Source organism: Typopeltis vanoorti, chromosome 12 (genome assembly GCF_054136105.1).
Source record: "Typopeltis vanoorti isolate ZY-2024b chromosome 12, IOZ_Tvanoo_1.0, whole genome shotgun sequence".
NCBI classification, from domain to species: domain Eukaryota; kingdom Metazoa; phylum Arthropoda; class Arachnida; order Uropygi; family Thelyphonidae; genus Typopeltis; species Typopeltis vanoorti.
Window position 1 is genome coordinate 45,575,970 of NC_143560.1, and position 14,139 is coordinate 45,590,108.

Below are 14,139 nucleotides of genomic sequence, written 5' to 3' on the forward strand. Positions count from 1 at the left end.
AGAATTCAAGAACATCAATCATACATTCTGCACAACAAATCCGATAAGTCTGGATTGGCTCAGCACAGGATAGAGACAAGCCACAACATCCTCTGGTCCAAGACTCACCTTCTACACAGATGTCACTATAAATTTGAATGTCTATTCAAAGAGCGTGCTGAGGCTTTACTTCAACACCCTAACTTGAATCAAAATGACTGTATATCCTTTTCAAAAATATGGGAAAGTTTAATCAGGATAACACATTAATTTTTTTTTTTTAATTGAGACTTTTAATTCCTACATCTAATGTTATTTATAAATTAAGATTATTGTATGAAATTGCGAATTAATACCTATAATGTAGTCATCACTCTGATGAAATTTTTGCTCTCTTTAATGCTTATTAATGTTTTGAATGATCAATTGTTGGTATTCCACTTTGTTAAAAACTGTTCCTATGTAGCCACTGAAGATAGTCTGTTAGTTTCAGTCTGAAATATTTCGCAAATATTAAAATATTCTTGTGTTAGTGCATCTATAATTCGTAATCTCTAATATTTCTGAATTAGTTTTTTTGACAGTCCATGGGACTCTGAGAATTCTTCTGAGGATCCACATCTCAAAGGCTTTTAGTTTATTTTCTCAATATTTTGAAAGTGTATAGGTTTCTGCTCCATATAGCAGTGTTGACCATATGTAGCATTTGGGTAGCCTAATTCTTGTTTTTGTGTGAATTTCTCTTGAGGTCAGAATGTTTTTCATGCTAATGAAGGTTGATCTAGCAATTTCTATTCTTCTTGATATTTCCTTATCACACTTTCCATTTTCTGTAATTAGTTGATCCAAATATATATATAACTCTACTTGATCTAAAGTATTTCCTCTGATCTTAATATTTATATTGGGTATTTTCTCTTGTTACCAGCATGGTTTTGGTTTTTTGAAGTTGAAATTGAGTCCATATTTTTCACTTAGTTTCAGCATCTCTTCCAGTAGGTTTTGAAGATCTTTTTTTATTTTCAGCTAGCAGTACTGTATCGTCTGCATATCCTAAGTTGTTTATATTTCTGCCTCCTATGCTGACTCCTTTACTTGCACTTGTGCATATAAAAGAAAATCACCCAAAAGTGTGTATATACAGATTCATGTATATACAGATTCTTTACAGGCCATCGTGTCTTTTGTGTATAATCCACATCCAGTGTTTTGAGGTGTTACAACTGTTGTACAAATTTGAAGACCTTTAATTTTGATGTTTGGTTGTACTGGATTCTCAGCCACATTGGAATTAAGAGAAATGAAACTGCAGATGCAGGTGCTAGATCAGCTCATACCTTTTCGATGTGCTGTTTGACAGTCCCATATATAGACTAAGACACTTTATAAGATTTCTAAAATTCAAAGCTAATTACCAAATTGCAGTCATCATGGCAGGAAGCACTGACAAGTAAATTGCTCAAGATTAAGCCTGAAGTTAAGCATTCATAGTCTAGTCTGGTGCCTTCACATATTGTCCACTCAAAGCCTTTATATTGAAGCAAATGAACCCAGCTCTATCCTTTAGATGGAAGCAGTCGTTTCATAACTATGCCATAAAAATAGTCTTTTCCAGTAGAAATCAATGTAGAAACAGAAGAGAGGACTGTTCATGCTAGGCTCTGCATAGATCTTAGTCATCTTACACATTCTTATTTACTGAGGACTGATGACCCACATGCATGTGAAAAATGAAACACTTGTCTCTCCATTTGTCATATTCTGGTGGAGTGCCAGCAGGAGTGGAATGAAATTTTTGCTTCTCTAGCTGAGCCATATGCACTCAGGCATATCTTATCAGATTCAGACACATTGCATGTGTTTTTAACTTTTACAAAGTATTAATTTATACAAACATGTTTGATATAAATTCCATTCATGGGTAACTAACTAATTTACTACCACAATTTATCTCTTTATGACTATTATTAACTTGTGTATTACTGTAACCTTTGATATGGAATAGTATGATATGACCTTTGCTGTCCTTGCACCGATAAACTATAAATTAGCCAGCCAGCCAACTCACCTTTCAGGCACACCCATCAGAATAAGTAGCATGTGCTGACTTGGATAATTGCAGTATATGTACCATCTGATGACTGGTCATTGAAATAAGCATTTTAAAGCTATACCCTCGAAGGAAGAGATGCTGGGTGACTCTTTGATATCTTAATTTTGAAAGTGTCCCTCATATATTGCATGCAGGAAGACATTGAGATAAAGTAAACTGTCTTTGCTCTGTAGTCCAAACTTGATTTTCTGGTACCTCTAATTAAGCAAAGTGTGGATGCCACATGTTGACCCCTATGTTAGTTCACGCCTAGATAATTTCCTCCATTCAGGTGATTTAATGCCTGTTGGCTTGGGAAGGAAGGGATATGTTCAAACTACTAACGCCCCTACTAACATGAAAGTTTAGGCAGAGGATTTAGTTGCTGCTGACTTACCAAATGCCCAAGTTTAGTGCACACACACACTACAATATCGTGTATGTTGAAACATCAATTGTTGTTCATCAGCCTAAACACCAGTTTCTTCAGTGTTTTAGAGATATCTAAATGTAACTCTGAAGACATTGCATTCATGCAGTCTGTCTTGAGTCGAATATCTAGCCTCATTTTAGTCAATTTTAAAAGAACTCTTAAACACAAATTAACCTTGTGTTTAAGAGGTCTATAATATTCTCATCAGGGGTGAGATGTGACTCAAAGATCTTTTTTCCAGCTAAGTGAGCTGTAGTAGAGCCATATTTGCATTTTGGCATGTGTGTTATTAAGAATTATAATTAATTTATTTGAAAGTGTGCTGAGATTGGTGAACTTTATTCATGTTTTTTGGTAGGTGTTATGAAGAGACCATCCTTTAAACATGGTAAAGAGATAAAAATGACCTGGCATCTTATTGATCTTAAACTAGTTCTCACAGTTCTCAGCTGTGGTATAGCTGTGGCTTTGTGGTTTCAGTAAGTAATACATTTGTGAACATTGGAGTTTATTAATCGGGCAGATTTCACCATGATAATTAACATTTATATGCTACTTTTTCTTTCTTTTTTTCAGCCATTTGCTGTTTACATTAATAATCCAAATAGCTCTTGGATATCATCGCTGCAGTTATTTCCATTATTGGTAAAGTTAGTGGAAGATGATTATTATTTTGAGATATCTTCTTGAGAGTTCTGGTATAGACCATATAACTAATTCTAAGATAAAAATTTATTAATCACCCAAGTGAGGATATCTCTGTACCTGTAGCAATAACTAATATCAGAATTGAAGCTAAGAAATCAGAGGTATTTAATATATTGCAAAATTTAAATGCAAACACTGCTGTAGGTTTAGATGGAATATAAGCTCGGATGTTGTGTGAATGTGCAAAGGAATTGTCAACCCCTCTTACTTGGATATTTAACTTATGTTTGAACTATGGTATGGTCCCTAGGGAGTGGAAGTTAGGCAAAGTGGTTCCTTTGCATAAGGGTGGCTCTAAAACTGCGGTAGTTAATTACAGACCAATCACCATCTCAGGAGTAGTGGTGAAAGTATTGGAAAAGTTGGTCAAACACAAAATTCAAGAATGGGTGGATCAGGATATGATACTCTATAGAGGTCAACATGGTTTTGTTAAAGGTAGATCCTGCCTTAGCAATCTATTAACTTTTCATAATAGAATGACATCTGAGTTGGACAAAGGAAATGGCTACACAGTGGTACTTCTGCATTTTGCTAAGGCTTTTGACAGGATACCCCATGGAACACTGTTATGCAGATTGGAGCAGATGGGAATGGATACTAAATTGGTGATATGGATAGGAGACTCAGGGAGAAATACCAGAAGGTGGTGTATGGAGGAGCCGAGTCCAGGATGAGGCAGGTGAGCAGTGTTGTGCCTCAGGGTTCTTTGCTTGGGCCATTGTTGTTTAATTTGTATATAAATGATATAAGAAATGGCTTAAAGGGAAATATTCAGTTGTTTGCTGATGATGCAAAGTTGGGTAGCACAATAAAAAATCAAGCTGATGTTGAAAGTTTGCAGGATGATTTAAATAAGCTGGTAGAATGGGCAAAAGGTAATGGATGTCAGTTCAATGTGGAAAAGTGTAAAGTCATGCATTTTGGAATTAAAAGATTATTACCAGCTGTGTACTATGTTGATGAAACAGTACTCCAAGAGATTGATGAGGCTAGGGACTTAGGTATGTTGGTAAATAGGGAGATGAAGTTCAGGGGACACATTGCTAAGGTGTCCAAGATTGCACATAGGAATACTTGGATGTTGAGGAACACACTGACATCTAGAGATAAAGAGGTTATTATTCCCCTTTATAAAGCATTGATACTTCCACATTTGGATTACTGTGCTCAGGTCTGGTCACCTGGATTCCTTGGAGATGAGGAGGCTGTGGAGAGGGTTCAGAGAAGAGTGACTAAGTTGATGAGTGATGTAAAAAAAGCTCCCTACATTGATAGATTGAGAGCTTGTGGATTGCAGAGGTTGGTCGATAGGCAGAGAAGAGGGGATATGATAGAAACATTTAAATTACTGAAAGGTTTTTATAGGATTGATGCAGGAGAAATGTTTCAGCTGTGTTATAGTGATGGAAGAACAAGAGGCCATCCCTGGACATTAAAGAAGAGTGTGGTTAACAGGGGTGTGAGAACAAATTTTTTTTGCCTGGAGGGTAGTGAATGAGTGGAATTCATTGCCTGACTTAGAAAATCTTCATCCTTTTAGTGCAGTCTTTAATTTTGGAAACAACCAGAAATCACAAGGAGCTAAGTCAGGTGAATAAGCAAGATCAGTAATCGATTTTTTTTGGCCAGAAACTCTCACTATGAGCACACTATGGCTTGCCACATTGTTATGATGGATGATCCACTTGTCGGGCCACAATTCAGGTCTTTTTCTCTGAACAGAATCTTGTAATCTTTTCAACACCTCTAAATAACATTGTTGGTTGATAGTTTGTTCCCGTTGAATGAATTCATAGTGGACTATCCCCTTGTGATCAAAGAAACACACCAGCATGGTCTTGAACTGCGAACGTGACATGCGTGCTTTTTTTTGGACATGACGAACTTGGGGGTTTTCCACTGCATGCTGTGGCATTTGTGATCTTACTGAAAGCACCAGGTTTAGTCACCTGTAATTACTCTTGGAAACATGTGCTTATTTGCAGAAAGATCAGTTACAATTTGAAGCTGCCACTGCTTCTGCTCATTCGTCAAGATCCAAGTCACAAACTTCGCAGAAATCTTTTGCATACCCAATTCTTCAGTTAAAATTACCCTGACTGTTTCTCGATTCATTTGCAATTTATCAGCCATTAATCGCTCACTTAATCGTCTGTCAGACCATACCAAATCTCGCACTATGTTCGCATTTGTGTCCATCATTTTTGTTTTTGGCTGTCCACTTCTGGGGTCATTGTTCACATCTTCTTGCTCACTTTGACTCTATTGTCACTCAAAAACACTTGACTTTTTCAGAGCATCCACACCATATGCCACTTTCACAAGTGCCAATGTTAACATCAAATTTGATGTTAACATGCTGCTCCAAATTTCGATTACATATTTTTATGCCAAAGGTTACATGCAGATCTCTATTGTTTTTTTAAAGATACCAAGCAATTTCTATATCTCCTCAGAGATTTTTATTTAATAAGGTTATAACACCTTATGGTAACTTGTTTTGGTAAAATACTTACAAGCTCTGCATTACTAAATCTTGGTATTTCTAGCCTAGCTCCCACTGATGAGACCTCAATAAAGGTCGAAACCGGTCTGGGTAGTGGCCCCTTGCCTTTAATACAAAACATTATACATCCCCTTCTTGGAGATGTGTTTTGGCATTAAGGGTAAATATTAAGATTAGTGATCAGAGCTTGCTCCACTTTTACCACGAGTTGCCTTGGTCTTGCACTACCTGTGGGATCAGCTAGTCTTGCATAAATTGCAGGTGCAAACTTAACATTTTGTCTGTTTGCTTACTTGGAAAAAATGGAGTAAAACCAGGTTTAAAATTGCTTGGTATCTTTAACATAACTATACTCAAGTTAAAAATACTTTCTACTTCTACTCTATTGTTTTTGCAGTAGCCAATTAGCAAATGGATCTATTGGCTTAAGGTTTACGCATGCATTAGTTAAAGCATGTACAAAGACGATTACTCAAGTGACTCCAACCAAATCGTCACATGGGCAACACTACATGGCCATTCCAGGAATTAAATTGATACATTTCATATATAACTCCTGTGGCATTGGTTTTGTTTGCTTTTATAACAATAATGCTTCTATTGCTTTGTTTCTGGAAAGATGTAAATTCAATGTTGAAATATTTCTAGCTGACTGTTGCTTGTAGTAATATATCTGCTATTTATTATTATTATCCTAAGACCCTATAGGGTTAAAGACTCATCTAGGAAGTCCCTTTTGACATACACACAGCTTATTACACCTTGCCTTAAACGCATTGAAATTCTCATCAGACATCACACTTTCAGGCAAGGCATTCCAATCATTTACAACTCTGCATGCAATAAACCTGCTTCTCACTCCCTTGTTCACGCCCTCCTTATGCACCTTGCAGGGATGACCTATTGTTTTATCCTGATCTCCCACCACCATTTTATGAAAAACTTCTTCAACATTGATCCTATAACAATCCTTTATCAACTTTTACTTCTCTATCATATCATTCTTACTCCTATCCACTAGAGTCTGCAAATTGCATCATCTCAACTCAACCTTTCTACATATTTGACATTCCAGAGATCAAAAACTATTTAATCACTTCTGAACTATTTCCAACATCTCTTCATCCTTTTGAAAACCAGGTGATCAAATCTGTGCTCAGTTAGTCCGTATATAAGGCCTAATCAAAGCCTTATACAATGGAACAAGAATTTCCTTACTTCTACAAGTCTGTGTCCTCTGCATCATTCCCAGAATTCATTGTGTTGTCCTCACAATTTTGGCAGTGTGTCCTAAATTTTAGACCATTATCTACTATCACTCTAAGATCACTTATTTCATCCACCTCCAACAATATCCACCATCCCACCAAACATAAATTCTACATCCCATCTTTGTTGCCTAATTTTAAAACCAACCTTACATTTTGCAACATTCAACTGGTATCCCCCCACTCCTGTGTCCATTCACTCAGTCTGTTCAGATCTCCTTGTAAGGCCACAACATCTGTTCTGCCCCTCATGGTTCGTCCTAACTTTGCATCATCTGCAAACAACTGAATATCCCCATCCAAGTCTTCCCCAATATCATTTATATACAGGTTATGCAGCACTGGCCCTGAAATAGACCTCCTGAGGCACACCACTAGCGACTTTCCTCTTCTGGGATATTGCTTTCCCCATACATAACTTGCCCTATCAGATAGCCAATCTCCACTCCAGTGCACTAGTCTAATATCCAACCCCATCTGCTCTAGTTTGACTATCAACTTATCATGCAGTAATCTATCAAAATCCTTTGCAAAATCTAGGTATAGTACTGTGTGTCCATCTCCTTTGTCCAATGAAGCCATCACCTTATTGTAATAAGTAAGTAGATTACTAAAACATGACCTCCCTTTAGCAAATCCATGCTGTCCATCAAAGCAAATATGGTGGACAGCATGGACTTTGATGGACACCAAATCCATGGTGTCCATGAAAGATAATACCACTGTTGTCAACCCAATTCTGGATCCTGGTTCTCACCACCCTTTCCAACACTTCAACCATAACTGACACACAGATAGGCCTATAATTTGATGCTTATGAAGCGGCACGATCTTGCCTTCTTTCTGCTCCTTTAGAACTTGATCCATTGTAAGACTCATATTAAACAAATACATCAAGGCAGATGCCAACTCCCTGGCATATTCCTTCAAAATACATGGTGATATATTTTCCAGTCCCACAGTCTTATTAACATCAATTTTGCTCAATTCCCCATATACCTCTTGCTCACTTACAATCAGTGTCTCCTCATCATCATCAACAGCTCTCAAACTCTCCATGATGTCATGTTCACAAGAATGAAAGACCTTTATGAACTGCTCATTAAATATCTCAACTATATCCTCTGCAGCAGTCATTCTTATACTATTTTCTCCAATCAATGTCATCATTCTATAATCATTCTTTTTTTTTGCTGCCTACATTATCAAAAGGACTCTCTAGGATTCTTTTTGGTTTCATTAGCTAACCTACTCATAGTTCCCTTTTGCTACCCTTGGGGTGCTTAAGGGTCAAAGCTGTATAACTGAGAGGAGACCTCCACATAGCCTTTAAAGGAATGCGGAGAACCGACCAGGGCTTCTGACCTAATGTCCAATCCTCACCTTCTCGTGGTGCACCCTGTTGGGTATCTACTTTGATACTGAACGAACGAGGATGGGCTGGCAATTTGGGATTTAGCCGACCAAATTGTATTCTTATTGGTTAAACCAAAATAAAAAATGATGGTACAACATGACAAAATTTCATGCCGGCTGGGGCATCGCCCGGTTAAACAAGGCCCCCGTTGTTTTCGCCAGGGAACCAGGGTGAACAGCGAAAAGTCAGCTACTGGAACAAATCTGAAAACAAACCCCAACTCAACATCACCAGAGTTAAAGATTGGTACTATCAACGTAAGAAGCCTGAATGGCAAAGAAATGGAGCTAGCTGAGGAATTAGATAAGTACCAGATCGACATAATAGGGGTGACTGAAACAAAAAAGACCAAAACTGGTGAGATCTTTCTGAGCAATAAATACAAAATGTTATATTCAGGCAATGACAATCAAGGAAAAGAAGGAGTAGCCATAGTATTCAACACAAAATACGAGACTAATCTTCTTGAATGGCAGTCAGTCTCAAGTAGAGTAGTAATGTGGGCAAATATGAGAATGGGGAACTGGACAATGAGACTTATTTGTGCCTATGGTCCCACAGAAGGTTCTACTAAGGTAGAAGTGGAGGAATTTTTTGACGCTTTAGAAAAAGCAACTGACACAATGAAAAAGGAAAAGTTGATCCTTGTTGGGGATCTAAATAGCAGAGTAGGAAATGATTGTGAGACATATAAAAATATTTTGGGAAAATTTGGAGAAAAGAGCAAAGCTAATAATAATGGCAAATATCTGTTGGATTTCTGCTCAGGACATGGACTGGTTATTACTAACACCATGTTCCAACATAAAAATGTGCACAAATTCACATGGAGAGAAGAGGCTAGGAATAAGAAAAGTCGTCTCATTGACTATGTTATTGTTGATAGTGATATTTTCTCCCTGGTGCAGGACACCAGAGTGTACAGAGGATATGAAATTGGAAGTGATCACTATTTAGTCTTGAGCAGGATAAAATTTAATTTCATATTGAAAAGAATAACATGTAAGAAAGTTTTAAAGCGAATAAAAGTTGAGCAGCTCTCAGATGTGAACTGTAGACTAAAATACAGAAAGATTATTGAAAAGAAAATGAAAGAGTTTGAGAACAGGAATCAAACCTTGGAGATTCATTGGCAAACTCTGAAGAAAACATTGATTGATTCTGCCAGAGAGGCATGTGGTGAGGTTGTGTGCAAGGATAAAAAAAATCAGAACTCCCTGGTGGACACAGGAAGTTAAAGAGGCAGTGAAGGAAAAGAAGAAAGCATATCAAAAGTTCCTGGCAAATAAGTCAGCTTTTACTCTTTCAGAATACAGAGACAAATGTAAGAAAGCTAAACAGTGTGTAAACTAGCTAAACAAAAGTCATGAGAGGACTTTGGCAAGAATATAGAAAATAAATATCAAGAAGGTGGCAAAATATTCTGGAGGTTGTTGAAGAAGCTTAGGAATGGAGGAAAGAGTGCTGTAAAAGGAGTTAGAGATGATAAAGGTGACATGAAAACAGGAGAAAAAGATATCCTTGAAGTATGGAGTAATTACTTTGAAAAACTTCTAAATGAAACAAGCAGTGATGACAGCACAGTGATAAAAAACACTGACCAGGCATGCAGTCAGGAATACATATCCATACTTGAAGTAGAAAAAGCCATCAAAAGCTTGAAATGTGGAAAGGCAGCAGGAGTAGATGATATTCGACCAGAAATGCTGAAGTATGGTGGTATAAAAGTCTTACAGTGGCTGCACTGCATAGTTCAGAAAGCCTGGACTGAGGGACGAATTTCCGATGATTGGAGTAGAGCTCTCATAGTACACATATATAAAAAGGGAAATAAAACTGAATGTGAGAATTACAGAGGTATTTCCCTACTGAGTGTTCCTGGCAAGATCTATGCAAGTATACTTGAGAAACGGTTGAGAAGAATTGTGGAAGAACAAGCTGGATTCAGGCCAAATAGAGGTTGTCAGCATCAGATCTTCACTTTACGACAAATAGTCGAGAAAGCATGGGAATATAACAAAGATCTGTATTTAAGTTTTGTCGATTTGGAAAAGGCATATGACAAGGTGCCAAGAGAGAAGCTATTCAATACGCTGCAGTTATATGGTGTCAATGGGGCATTATATCAAGCAATACTTAGTCTTTATTTGAGTTGCAAGTCAGCAGTTAGAATTGAAGGAAGTACAGGAAGATGGTTTAATGTTAAATCTGGTGTGAGACAAGGATGTACATTATCCCCTCTGTTATTCATTATCTATATGGATCACATTATGAAGGAAAGTGGTATTAAACCTGATATCAAAATTGGAGATGTTAATGTCAGCTCTTTGCTTTATGCGGATGATGTTATACTTCTAAATAAATCCGCTACAAGTCTGCAAGATTCTCTGACTAAATTGAATAGCTATTGTAATAGATATGGTATGAAGGTCAGCAATAAAAAGACAAAGACAATGAAAATAGGCAGAATCATTGAAAATGTTAACTGTGTTGTGAATGGACAACCTGTGGAACAAGTAAAACATTTCAGTTACTTAGGCACGATTTTTACTGAAGATGGTAAATTAAATATAGAAATAAACAACAGAATCAGCAAAGCTGGTATGGTGGGAAGTCAATTGAATAAATTCATATGGAATAAGAGAGAAATTAGTCGGAACACTAAATTAGCGGTATACAAGACAGTGTTCAAACCAGTTTTAACTTATAGATCTGAGAGCTGGGTCAGAAGTAAAACACTTGACCAAAGACTAGAGACCGCAGATATGAGAGTCCTGAGAAAGATTAGAGGCGTGAACAGATGGCATCAATGGCAATATCATATTAAAAATGAGGGATATTAGGAAAGAACTTGACATTGTCAGCATCCAGGAATGCGTTAGCAGAGCTAATCTCAGGTGGTATGGTCACTTAAATAGAATGGGAGAGGAAAGATTAGCAAAACAAGTGTTCTCTGCCAGGTTGGCAGGAAAACAACCTAGAGGAAGACCAAGATATAGGTGGATTGATACGGTACAAAGTGCCTTAGATGATAGAAATATAAGATCTGATAACGTTGGAGTATTGACAAGTAATAGACTGATTTGGAGGAAAATTGTAGATAGGAAGTTAGTAATGATGTAAATTTTTCATGTAGTAATGTCATATCCTGTACACCCCTTGAGGGTACATGGCAGGAATTTGATGATGATGATGACCAATCAAGTCACTCTCCTTGCCTGTTCTTTGTAATTCTCATGGAATTGATTATTATCACTCTTCTTGTGTTGCCTTCATAATGCCTTTTTTCTCTGTTGCATTCATCCTCTAATCTCTTCATTCATCCATTTTGCACCACCTAACTTATTTAACCCTTGGAATACATTTAGACATTGCTTCTATTAGATACTTCTTGAATATCATCCAAGCAGCATTGATCTCCTTTCTACCCAACTCCTCATTCCATGCTACACCTGCAAGCTGTCTCCTGAGCTTCTCATAATCACCAGTTCCACATATACACTCTTTCCTCACAAATGTCCTCACACTGCTGGCAGCTAGCCAGGTAATCACTTTGTGGTCACTCTCATCAACTGAAGGGTGATTTGACATCTCATTTATAATAACATCCTCTGATGAGATGATCAAATCTAAGACCCTCAATCCTCATGTGCCCTCTGTTACATGCTGCCTGAGGTAATTGTCCCTCAAAAACTTGAGAAACTCATTTTGTTTACTTCTCGTTGCTATCTTGTTATCCCAATCTAATTAAAATCACCCTTTTCTTATTTACTTGGCTAATTTGATTAAACATTTCATGGTCACTACCATCCACTTTACCAGATCTATAACAACATCCAACTAAGTATTTCATTCTATTCACCTCTATCTCACACCATATTCCTCAAAATTTTCCTCTTGCATCTTTACCTTGTATGGTCATAACTCTTTCTTTATAATCAATAGCACTCCCCTATCTTTTTATTCTTTCTGTCTTCACAAAACATGTCATATCCTTCCATCTCTATTCCTGTCAGGGTGTCATCCCCATCCAACTCACTTATTTCAACAATTTTTGGGTGACAGACTCAATTAATGCATCCATTTCATATGCCTTGTTTCTTGTTACAAACATGTGTATACAAACATAATAGCTTATTCCTGGATCTATAACAAGTTTCACTGATACCACTTATTAGATGTGACTTCTTCCATACTTAACTCGAGCCATTTCTTTTTCTCCTTATTCATTTAAAAACCTTCTTCAAATCCAACTGTTTTCCCCTTGATCCCAGGTTCATCCCCTTCCCTTTTTGTTTACACATGTATTAACATCCTCTTGAGGCATCATATTATCTCATTCTGTATTCCCCTGTCCACCCTGAGTCTCCCCATTTCCCTATTTGTCTTGCACATTTGTTCTCTCATTCTTTATACTCATGCTACTCACTTCTTCATTCATAATCACCACTTCAGTCTCTCCTTCCTTACTCTTTCGCATTGCTTGTTAGTTGATCATATTCATTCTCTGCACTCATTTCTCTACTTTCTAGCAATAGTCTCTCCAAATGACTCACACCAAAACCATTCAAGTGCAGTCCATCCTCTTATACAGTTCAATTCATCCTTCAGACTCATTCCACACATTAACAAACTGCACTCCTTTCTCCTTACACATTTCTGCCACTATAGCATTAACAATCTTCGGTCTCTGCCTCATTTCATCACTCTCATACCTGGGCAACACACTGACTACGTTTCCTATCATACTATTTGTTATCCTTCTCAACAACCTCCTGATATCCAGTCTTACTTGTTCCTTTTTCCCATCCAAGTCATTTGCCCCTGTTACCACTACCAACTCTTTTGCTTGCTTACTCCTTATATCCAATGCCTCATTCACACTATTAATTTTACCCCCAGAAAAACAAACGTTGTGCACCTGCTCATGTACCACACCTGTAATAATCCAATCCCCCATACAATGCCCACTTGCAGGTCTTTCATTACCTTTTTTCATACCAGCCATACACACTTCTTTGCCATCAACACCGCTTGCATTAATTGCACTCTGTTTTTCAACTTCTGCTACATTCGTATCACTTTTGTCATTTTTAATGTCAATTGTTAAGTTCATCAGATCGCTCATTCACTTTTTCAAAACTTTTTTAACAATTTTTTGCTGTTCTTTTATACTACCCTCTTTGCTATCAGATGAGCACTCATCCTTCTTTTGGCATCCTCACTTCTAACACTTTCAGTTACCAATACGTTACCACTCATCAAGTCCTCATTGAGATCACACTTTGCATGATGACTAAATTCAAAATTGAACTCTTATGGAGACAAAGCCTCTCCCATCTTTCCTTTGCCAGTTACTATACTCCACTCTAAGTTTAACGATTTTGTAAACAACAAACAAACAAACAAGCCCACACACTAGAAACACTGCAATTGTACAACTTTTACCAACTCTTGCTCATAAACACACAGTTATTTACAATTAATTATGCCAAGAAACTTATTATGATTCTTCAAAAAAAAAAAAAAAAAAACAATTTTATCCTCTTGCCCTGTTGCATGACTCATGTTAAACAGGTATGCCAAGGGTAATGCTATATCCCTGGAGCATCCCTTCAAGGTGCACGGTGATATATTTCAATTCCTACTGCTTTATTAGCATCAAGTTTATATAATTCCTCATATACCTCCTGCTTACCTACTATTAGATGCTCCTCCTTCATACCCCTCTAC

At 37.2% G+C, this 14,139-nt stretch overlaps 1 long non-coding RNA gene across 2 annotated transcripts in view; it reads left to right on the forward strand.

The window, feature by feature from the left end:
• Positions 1-14,139, forward strand: part of LOC150100746 (uncharacterized) — a 48,825-nt gene that overhangs the window by 11,787 nt on the left and 22,899 nt on the right. The window contains exon 2 of one of the 2 annotated variants that reach the window (XR_016549197.1): positions 2,863-2,983. The exons of the other annotated variant lie outside the window; for it this stretch is intronic. This is a non-coding gene — a long non-coding RNA (uncharacterized LOC150100746). The remainder of the gene's footprint in view (positions 1-2,862; positions 2,984-14,139) is intronic. 2 annotated transcript variants of the gene reach the window in all.